The sequence below is a fragment of the Elephantulus edwardii genome, unplaced genomic scaffold, assembly GCF_000299155.1.
Source record: "Elephantulus edwardii isolate Elephantulus edwardi_28Jun2011 unplaced genomic scaffold, EleEdw1.0 scaffold00105, whole genome shotgun sequence".
Taxonomy (NCBI): Eukaryota; Metazoa; Chordata; class Mammalia; order Macroscelidea; family Macroscelididae; genus Elephantulus; species Elephantulus edwardii.
In genome coordinates, this window is record NW_006399855.1 from 11,800,601 (window position 1) to 11,810,400 (window position 9,800).

A 9,800-nucleotide genomic window follows, 5' to 3' on the forward strand; every position below is an offset into this window, starting at 1 on the left:
TCTATTCTGAGCCAATCTTATCGTCTCTGACATGTCTACCCCTATTACCCCATTCACTAAATGAATCCACCTCATTGAGGGTCTTCCTCTCTTGCACTATCCTTCCACCCTCCCAAGCATTGATGTCCCTCTCCAAGGACAATTCCCTCCTTGCAGCATGTCCAAAGGATGTCAGACAGAGTTTCAGAATCCTTGCCTTCAAGGAGCAGCCTGGTTTCACCCTTTGCAGGACAAATCTGTTTGTTCTCTTCGTTGTTGTTATGTGCCATCGAGTCACCTACAACTCATTGCGACCCTATGTACAACTGCCCTAAATCTTATTATCTCTGACACACCTACCCTCATTACCCCAGTCACTGAATCAATCCATCTCATTGAGGGTCGTCTTCTCCTGCGCCATCCCTCCACCCTCCCAAGCATGATATCCCTCTCCAAGCACTGGTCCCACCTTTCAACATTTCCACAGTTAGTCAGATGAAGCTTCAGAATCATTGCCTCCAAGGAGCAGACTGGTTTCACCCTCTCTAGGATGAATCTGTCTGTTCTTCTAGTAGTCCATAGTATATTCAATATTCTTCTCTAGCATCACAATTCAAAGGCATAAATTCTCCTTCTATCATCCGTAGTCATTGTCCTCCTCTCAGATTCATAGCAAGTATTTGCAAAGACCATAGCCTGGATCAGGCACACTTTAGTCTCCAGACGGACATTGTTGTTCTTCAGTACGCTGGACAAGTCTCTGACAGTAGACTTTTTCTCAATGCAATTCATCTTTAAATTTCCTGGTTTCTGGTACTAAGAGTGTTGATTGTGGAGGCAAGCAAACTAAAGGTGTTAACAATCTCAATCTCTTTACTGTCTATCATGATGCTGCCAGTTGGCCCAGTGGTGAGAATCTTTGTTTTGTTGATGTTGAGCTTCAATCCATATTGAAGGCTGCAGTCCTTGAACTTCTGCAGCTTCAGGTCCCCCTCAGTTTCAGCAAGCAGGGTTGTGTCATCTGCATAATGCAGATTGTTGATGAGCCTTCCTCTAATCCTGATGCTACATTTCTCCTCACAGAGCCCAGCCTTCAGTTAATCTGTTCTGCATATAGGTTGAAAAAATAGGGAGATAGAACATCCCTTGGCGTACACCCTTCTGGAAGAGATCTGTATTTGTTTCCATTCCAAAGAATAGTGATCCAACAGAGTGCAGAAATTATTGATCAATATGATTGATCTCACATGCAAGTAAGATTCTGCTGAAGGTTATCCAGAAACAACTGGAACAGCACATCAACAGAGAATGCCAGAAGTTCAGGCTTAGTTTAGAAGAGGGTGTGGTACTAGAGATATTATAGCTAATGTTAGATGGATCTTGGCTGAAAGCAGGAAGTACCAGAGGATTGCCTATCTGTGTTTAATTGACTGTGCAAAGGCTTTTGACTGTGTGGACCACAACAAACTGTGGCTGACTCTGAGAAGAATAAGAATCCCAGAACATTTGATTATGCTTATGTGAAATCTATACTTGGACCAGGAGGCAGTTATCAGAACAGAGCAGGGAAACACTGCATCATTCTCCTAGCAGTCCATGTACTAGCATATTCAGTACTCTTATACAGCACCACAACTCAAAGGCATCCGTTTTCCTTCTATCATCCATAGTCATTGTCCAGCTTTCTGATGCATGGCAAGTAATTATGAAGACCAGATCAGAAGCACCTTAATCTCCAGACTGACAGCGTTGCTCTTCTGTACTCTGGAGAGATTCCTGATAGCAGACTTTCCCAGTGCAAATCATCTTTTGATTTCCAGGCTGCTGGTACCAAGAGTATTTACTGTGAAGCCATGCAAACTGAAGCTGTTAACAATCTTAATCTCATCACCATGTATCATGATGCTGCCATCGGTCTAGTGGTGAGGGTCTTTGTTTTCTTGATGTTGAGCTTCAATATATACGTATACATATATAGATACATACATACATACATATGTATATATGTGTGTATATATATACACATATATATAATTATAGCATTTTCTATAATGGTGTTAATTTTGATAGTCTTTATATTTTTAAAGTTAATTTCATATGGCAGAAAATGTATGGAGGAAGTCAAGAAATGGTATGATTCTTACTGAGAGTAAAAGTCTTTATGTTGGAGGTCAGTATGCAAAGACAGGACAAGTTAGGATAGAGGACTAGTCTTTGGCTTTTGCTTTGATAGTAAGAATCTGCTAGGTACTTCTGACTAAAGCCTAGTATAAAGCATTTGCAGAACCCCAAATCTTTTCACAATTCTTGAGAAAAGTCATTAATATAAAAAAGCATAGACCTTTCTGAGATAAGCACAGGGTAATAATAACATTTATCAGCCAACTAAGATCTGTTCACTATGCCTTTTCTCACCTGAACATACATACCTAATCTTATAGACATTTCAACAAACATATTCCCTTTCCCAGCTTCATGGTGTAAGCTAAATCTCTTTTCCCTCTTTCTGAAGCGCTAACAAGTTTCAAGAAAACTCAAAAACAGACAGTATCTCTTTCATTGCTGTTGACTTGGAATCAACTCATGACAGCCTTCTATTTGATTTCCAAGGCCGTGAAATGCACAAGAGAAGATTGCTTGTCTTTCTCCCACAGAGCAACTGGTGGATTTGAACCACTAGAGAGCATGGCCTTTAGGTTAGCAGTGAAAGTCTCTACCAGTTGTGCCATCAGAGCTCTCTATGGGGCATTTGAACAGGGTATCCAAAAAAAAAAAAAGCAACAATAAAATTTTAGAGTCAGACTTCTGGACAAGTTAGAGCTTTTTTACTTATCAATTGTGTAACCTTGGGAAATTTTCTCTTACCTCTCTGAGCCTCAGCTTCCTTATTTCTAAAATTAAAATAACGGTGCCTATTGCGAAGGGTCACAAGGATTAGGTGAGGTAGCCCATACTGGTTCATTTAACAAATATATATGCATGCCTAGTTTGTGCCATGCATTGAGGGTTCAGCACTAAACAACTCAGTAAAAATGTCTGACTCATTATAATTAGGGGAGACAGTTAAACTAAAAAGAAATTAAATGCATATTAATTGGTGATAAAAGCTATGAAGGAAAATAAAGCAGAGTAGAGAAACAGAACATGTCAAGGGCTGGGTAAGGGTTGAATTTGTCAGCTCTCACAGTAATACTACCCCACATGGTTCGTAAAACAGTCAGTCTTTCTCGAAGCCAATTGCCTTATCTTTTCCCCCAGAACACCTGATGGATTCCAACTTCCAACCTTTTGCTTAGCAGCCCAATGATTAATTTGTCAAGAAAGTCCTTAATATGATAGGGACATTTAGCAAAGTACTGAGTCTTGAAGGCCATCCATGTGACTGGGAGAAGAACATTCCAGGCAAGGTGAGCAATAATTGCACAGGCTTTGAGGAGGTTGCGTGTCTACCATGCCAGGGGACAGGAAGGAAACCAGTGTGGCCAGAAATGAGTGAGAGGGAACATGGTAAGACATGAGGTCCGAAAAGTTAAAGAAAGGGTGGAGGGGGGAGCAGGCCCTTTCACTTAGGCTACTTTCCTCTGGGTGAGCTGGAGGAAAGCATTTGTGAGGTTTGATTTCAGGAGTGATTAAATCTGATATCTTTTAAAGCAGAATCTTTCTGGATGTTGGGTGAAAGAAAAACCTCGCTAGGGAGTTATTGCAACAATGTGTGCTAAACATGGTAATACCTTACACTAGAACGGAGGAGAAACATGTTTTATTGGGCAGGAGTTTTGAAAATAACAGTGAACAGAACTTGCTGATTAATTGAATGTGAGAGAAATAGAAGGTCATCTTTAGGTTTATGCATATAGAGGACCAACAACAAACTCAACTCATCACCATCAAGTTGAAACCAACTCATAGCTGACTCTTCTGCAGGTTTTCAAAGGCTGTAAACTGCAGGAGAGATTGTGCATCTCTCTCAGAGCAGCTGATGGCTTCACACGGCCTGCTTTGGCGTTGTTATCAGAACTCCTTCCCTACTAGGCCACAGTGGAGCAAAGTGAATGGTGGGGGAAAATTAACAGCTTGGATTTAGATGTTTATTAGGTATGATTTGTCTATTCAACTTGTGTGTGAGTAGTCAGATGTGAGAGCCTGAAATTCAGATGATGAGATCTGGGCTGGGATACAGTTTCAAGAGTCATCATCAGTCACAGATGGCATAAAAACCATGAGTCTGGAAGGGATCATAAGGAAATGAAAGAAGAGACTCAAGAATTCAGCCCAATGCATTCCAATATTTAAAGGTTCAGAAAAGCAAATCAATGAACAATTAAAAAAGGAAAGATTTTAAAAAATGAACGAAGAGCCAGAAACAAGACATAAAGAAGTAAGAGAAAATTAGGAGCACACAGTGGCCTAAAGAAAGTATTCCAAGGAGGAGGAAGTAACCAACTGAATCTCGTGCTACTGACAGGTTCAATGAGACCACCCTGTACTAAAGAATGGAGTGCAGACTCAATACTATGGGGCCACTGGGGACCTTGACAAAGGGGCTCGGTGAAGTAGAGGCAAAACTCTGATATGATTAGGGCCAAGAGATTTATTCTACAATACAGAGCTATCCTGTATCTTTTCAAAATGGGTTAAAAGGCACAATAAACATATCTAGGTTGAACTTTCAGAAATTACTTCAAAAGCCACACTGTAACAGCAGGGCCTCACAAAGAACTATTGTCTTTGCAATCAGGAAAATACTCACCAATTTGGGCAGCTGCTGCTTCAATTAACAGCAAGAAGCATGTTGTCTTCGCTGTAATCTGAAAGACTCCAGAGAAAAATCAATTGCTTTACTGACTGTGTGTGTCAGCAGGAGTAGCAGAAGTATGGTTTCCTCTTCTGCCTTCCAAACTTGAGCAATTACCAGAATCCAAACCACATCCAGAAACCTGGCTATAAAGGAGCCCAGGAATTGTCGTTTAGAATTTCTCTGCTTCTGCAACATAGGAATCACAGAAGAAAAAGGTTGAGATGGATTTTGTGCTTCTATTGTACTTACTATTTCAAAAAATACCTTCCAAATTCTACCATACATGAAAGTATTTGAGTTGTGATGTTGGAGAAAACTACTGAATACCTCATGGACTACCAAAAGAACAGATATGTCTTGGAGAAGGTGCAACCAGAGTGTTCCTTGGATGCAAGGCTAGCAAAGCTTTATCTGACAAACTTTGGACAGGTGGTTAGGAGAGGCCATCACCCCAGTAGCAGTAGCAAAGTTTAACAGGACAAAAAGCAATCAATATTGGAGAGGAGGCAGAGAGATAGAACTTTCAAACACCTCTGGTGAGATTATGAAACAGTACAACCACTCTAGAAGACAGTTTGGTGTTTCCTCAAAAAATTGAACATGGAAATTCCATTATGACCCTGCTGTAACACTGGTAGGAATACACCTCAAGGAAATTAGAACTGAGACACAAATGGACATTTGTACACCAGTGTTCATAACAGTATTATTCACCATCACAAGAACATGGAAACAGCCCAAATGTCCAAACACAATCAAATGGATTCAGAAATCATGGTACATTCACCCAATAGCATACTATGCAGCACTCAGAAGCAACGATTTTGAAAATTACTACATAGCTTGGAAGAGACTGGAGAGCATTATGCTGAGTGAACTAGCTTAGTCTCATGAGGACAAATACTGCATAGGACAGTTACTGTGAAAATATAAGGATAAATAGTAAAACATGTATGACAATCCATGGGGGAAAGGTATGGGAATAGATGGGTGAGGCTGAGTAGGAGGGAAATCACAGTGTTGCACAGTTTAGTGGGTGGAGGGAGGGGGTAAGGTAATGGGGACAATCAAGTAGGGATCTGAAAAGACATGGTAATGATGGGCATAATTCAATTGGGATTAAGTATATAAAACACATATATGGGTGTACCATAATTTCTCAATCCATTTGATTGTGGTTGGACGTTTGGGCTGTTTCCATGTTCTTCTCATGGTGAATAATGCTTCTATGGTCAACTTTCTGAGGAAACACCAAACTGCCTCCCAGAGTGGTTATACCATTTTATAATTCCACCGAACTGAGAAAGCTGAATATAGGGATTCCATATGACCCAGCTATTCCACTGTTTGGAATATGCCCTGAGAAAATGAGAACTGAGGCACAAACGGAGACTTGTACACGAATGTTCATAGCCATATAAATACTGTATAAGACTATTAGTGTAGAACACATATGTGGATCCAAGGGGGGGGGAGGAAGGGATCAAAGGAGTGAGGATGGTGGGTCAGGGGGTTTAATCATAGGGTTAATCAAATTGTGTGCAATTTGATGGGTGGGTGGAGGGGTCAGTTAAGGAAGTGGGAAAGACCCTGTGTGAAAAACAATGTATATGAACTTTGTAAGTAAATCAGCATAAAATAAAAATTAAATATAAAAAATAAAAAACAACAACCAACAAAACAAAACATACACACATGTATGGGAATTATTGAATTAAACACAATGTGAATAAAGAAAAGTGTATATACAAATTTTGTATGCAAACAATATAAAATTTTTTTCCAAAAAACCCAGGGTATTATAATATTACTAAGTCTACTGAAAATAAAGCCAGTTCATTGTTGCTCTTGAAATCAACTCATCGCTGACCACTCAATTAGATTTCTCGAGGCTGTAAATCACAAGACAAGAGTTTGCCCATCTTCCTCTTGCAGAACCGCTGGTGGATTTAAATTACCAGGGAGGTGACAATTTTGGATTAATAGCACCACTCCCTAATGACTATGATACCAGAACTCAATTTCTACTAACCTGATCTAATTTCTTATTATTTTAGCTCTAATTTTTAAAAGTATGAATCAGATGGAAGATATTTAAACTTGTTTATTAGCTGTTCACACTCCCTTTTCCTATTTGTCTTTGTACTGGTTAAAATATATTTATTGGTTATAGATAAAAGTAGCAATCCACCTCAAAACACAGTGGCTTTAATAACAAACTTATGGTAAGTCTTACAAATCTGCAGGTCATCTGGGTGGTTTGGCTGATCGGGGCTGGAGTCAGCTGATAAAAGCTGGTCTCAATAATGTATCTGCTGTCAACTAACCAGTGTAATTTGGTTTTTACTGGAATGAGTTGGCTCTGTGCCATGTGGTCTTACTTCCGCCATCATGCTGACCCAAGTTCACTCTCAGGGTGGTGACAAGGATGTATGAGAGACAAAGCTTCGTCATCTTTGCCTCCAGGGAGCACTCTGGTTGCACATTTTTAAAGACATGTGTCCATTCTTTTGGTAGTCCATAGGATACTCAGTACTCTCCTCCAGCATCACCATTCAGAAACATCAATTCTTCTTCTATCACTCTCATTCTTTGTCCTACTCTCAGATGTGTAGCAGGTGATTGAAAAGACCATGACCTGAATCAGGTGTACCTTAGTCTTCAAGCTGACATCTTTGCTCTTTTTTTAAAAAAAATTTATATTGGTTTGCTTACAAAGTTATTATACATTGTTTTTCACACTATTCTTCATTCAAATTATGTTTCATATAATCATTCCCATTCATTATGTTTTATAAAACTCATCATCATTGGACTATGCCCATCATTGGACTATATTACCCATTCTTTTCATGTCCCCATCAGATCTTTTTCCCATTTCCTATATCTTGCCCCCCCCACCCAACAAATTGTGCTATTGTGATTTTGCCTCTACCCATCCTCACCCCTCTGCTCCCACTCTTTAACCCCTTGAATCCCCATACATGTTTTACTAGTTATCCTTCTATTTTCACAATAATGATCCTATGCAGTATTTGTTCTTATGAGACTAAGCTAGTTCACTCAGCATAATGTTCTCCAGTCTCTTCCAAGTTATGTAGTAATTTTCAAAATCATTGTTCCTGAGTGCCACCTAGTACTCTATTGTGTGAATATACCATAATTTCTCAATCCATTTGATTGTGGTTGGAAATTTGGGCTGTTCAAATGGCCAAAAGACACATAAAGAAATGCTCAAAATCACTGGCAATAAGAGAAATGCAAATCAAAACCACAATGAGATACCATCTCACCCCAGTAGCAGTGGCAAAGTTTAGCAGGGCAGCAAATATTGGAGAGGTGGGAACTCACACTGTCGGTGGGGTTGTAAAGTGTTAAAACTAGGCTAGAAGGCAGCTTGGTATTTCCTAAAAAAAATGAATATAGAAACTCCATATGATCAAGCTATTCTAGTATTAGGAATATACCCTAAAGAAACTAGAATTGAGACACAAAACTGAGATGTGTACACTAATGTTCATAGCAGTGTTAATCACCATTGCAAGGACATCATTACTCTCAAGTATTTTGGAGAAATCCCTGACAATGGGCTTGCCCAATGCAATCAATACATCTCCTGATCTCCTGACTACTGGAACCAAGGATGTTGATCCTTGATCCAAGCAAGATGAAATCATTGACAGCTTCGATCCTTTCTCCATCCATCATGACACTGACTGTTGGCCCGAAGGTGAGGATCTTTGTTTTCTTGATTTTGAGATGTAATTCATACTGAAGGCTGTAGTCCTTGACCTTCTGCAGCAATCATTTCAAGTCCCCCATCCTTTAAGCAAAACAAGGTCATGTCATGTGCACAATGCAGGTACTTATGAGTTTAGGTTGGTACTTAATTTGAGATAATGACAACAAAAATCATGATATACATGTATAATTAAAAAAATAAAAATTATCTTCTTTGGAGGCTGTTATGTGAACAGAGCAGGGGAACACTACATGCAAAAATAAATGAATATTTTTAAAAAGTGAACTGGTGGAAGGACAGGAGAGGGAGTAAAATGTACAACAATAAATGAATTAAAATCTGATTTTTCTGTAAACTTTCATTACAATTAAAATAAAAATTTTATTTCAAAAAAAATTGAGAAGGCAGTGCATCATGGTTGTATTCTCTCTCCATACCTATTAAATCTGTTTGCTAAGCAAATTATATGAGAAGCTGGGCACTATGAAGAGGAGTTGTGGCATCAGGATTAGAGGGAGACTCATCAATAGCCTGTGTTATACAGCTGACACAACCTTGCATGCTGAAAGTGAAGAGGACTTGAAGCACTTGTTGCAGAAGACCAAGGAATACAGCCTTCAGTATGGCTTGAATCTCAATGTCAAGAAGACAAAGATTTTTTTCGCTGGACTGATAGTCAGTGTCGTGATGGATGGAGAGGAGACTAAAAGTGTCAACAGCTTCATCTTACTTGGATCCATAATTAACATCCTTGGTACCAACAGTCATAAGGAGATGTATTGCACTCAGAAAACCTGCAGTTAGGGAGCTCTCCAAATTATTGAGGATTAATGATGTCAGTTTGAGGACCAGGTGCGTCAGATTCAGACCATGGTCTTTCTGATTACTTGCTATGCATCTGAGAGCTGGACAATGAATAAGGATGACAGAAAAAGAACTGATGTCTTTGAGCTGTGGTGTTGGAGAAGAGCACTGAACATCCCATAGACAGCCAAGAGAACAAACAGATATGTCTTGGAGAGGGTGCAGCCAGAGTGCCTTTTGGAGGCAAGAATGATGAGGCTTCACCTCACATACTTTGGACATGTTGCTCAGAGGCGCTATTGCTTGAAGAAGGACATGATCTTGGGAATGGTGAAAGGTCAGTGAGGGAGAGGAAGACGCTCAACCAGGTAGATTGACATGGTGACTGCTGCAATGGGATCTTGTGGTCAGGAAGTGTAAGGATGGCACAGGATAGAACAGGTTTCAGATCTTTTGTTCAGAAAGTTGCTATGAGTC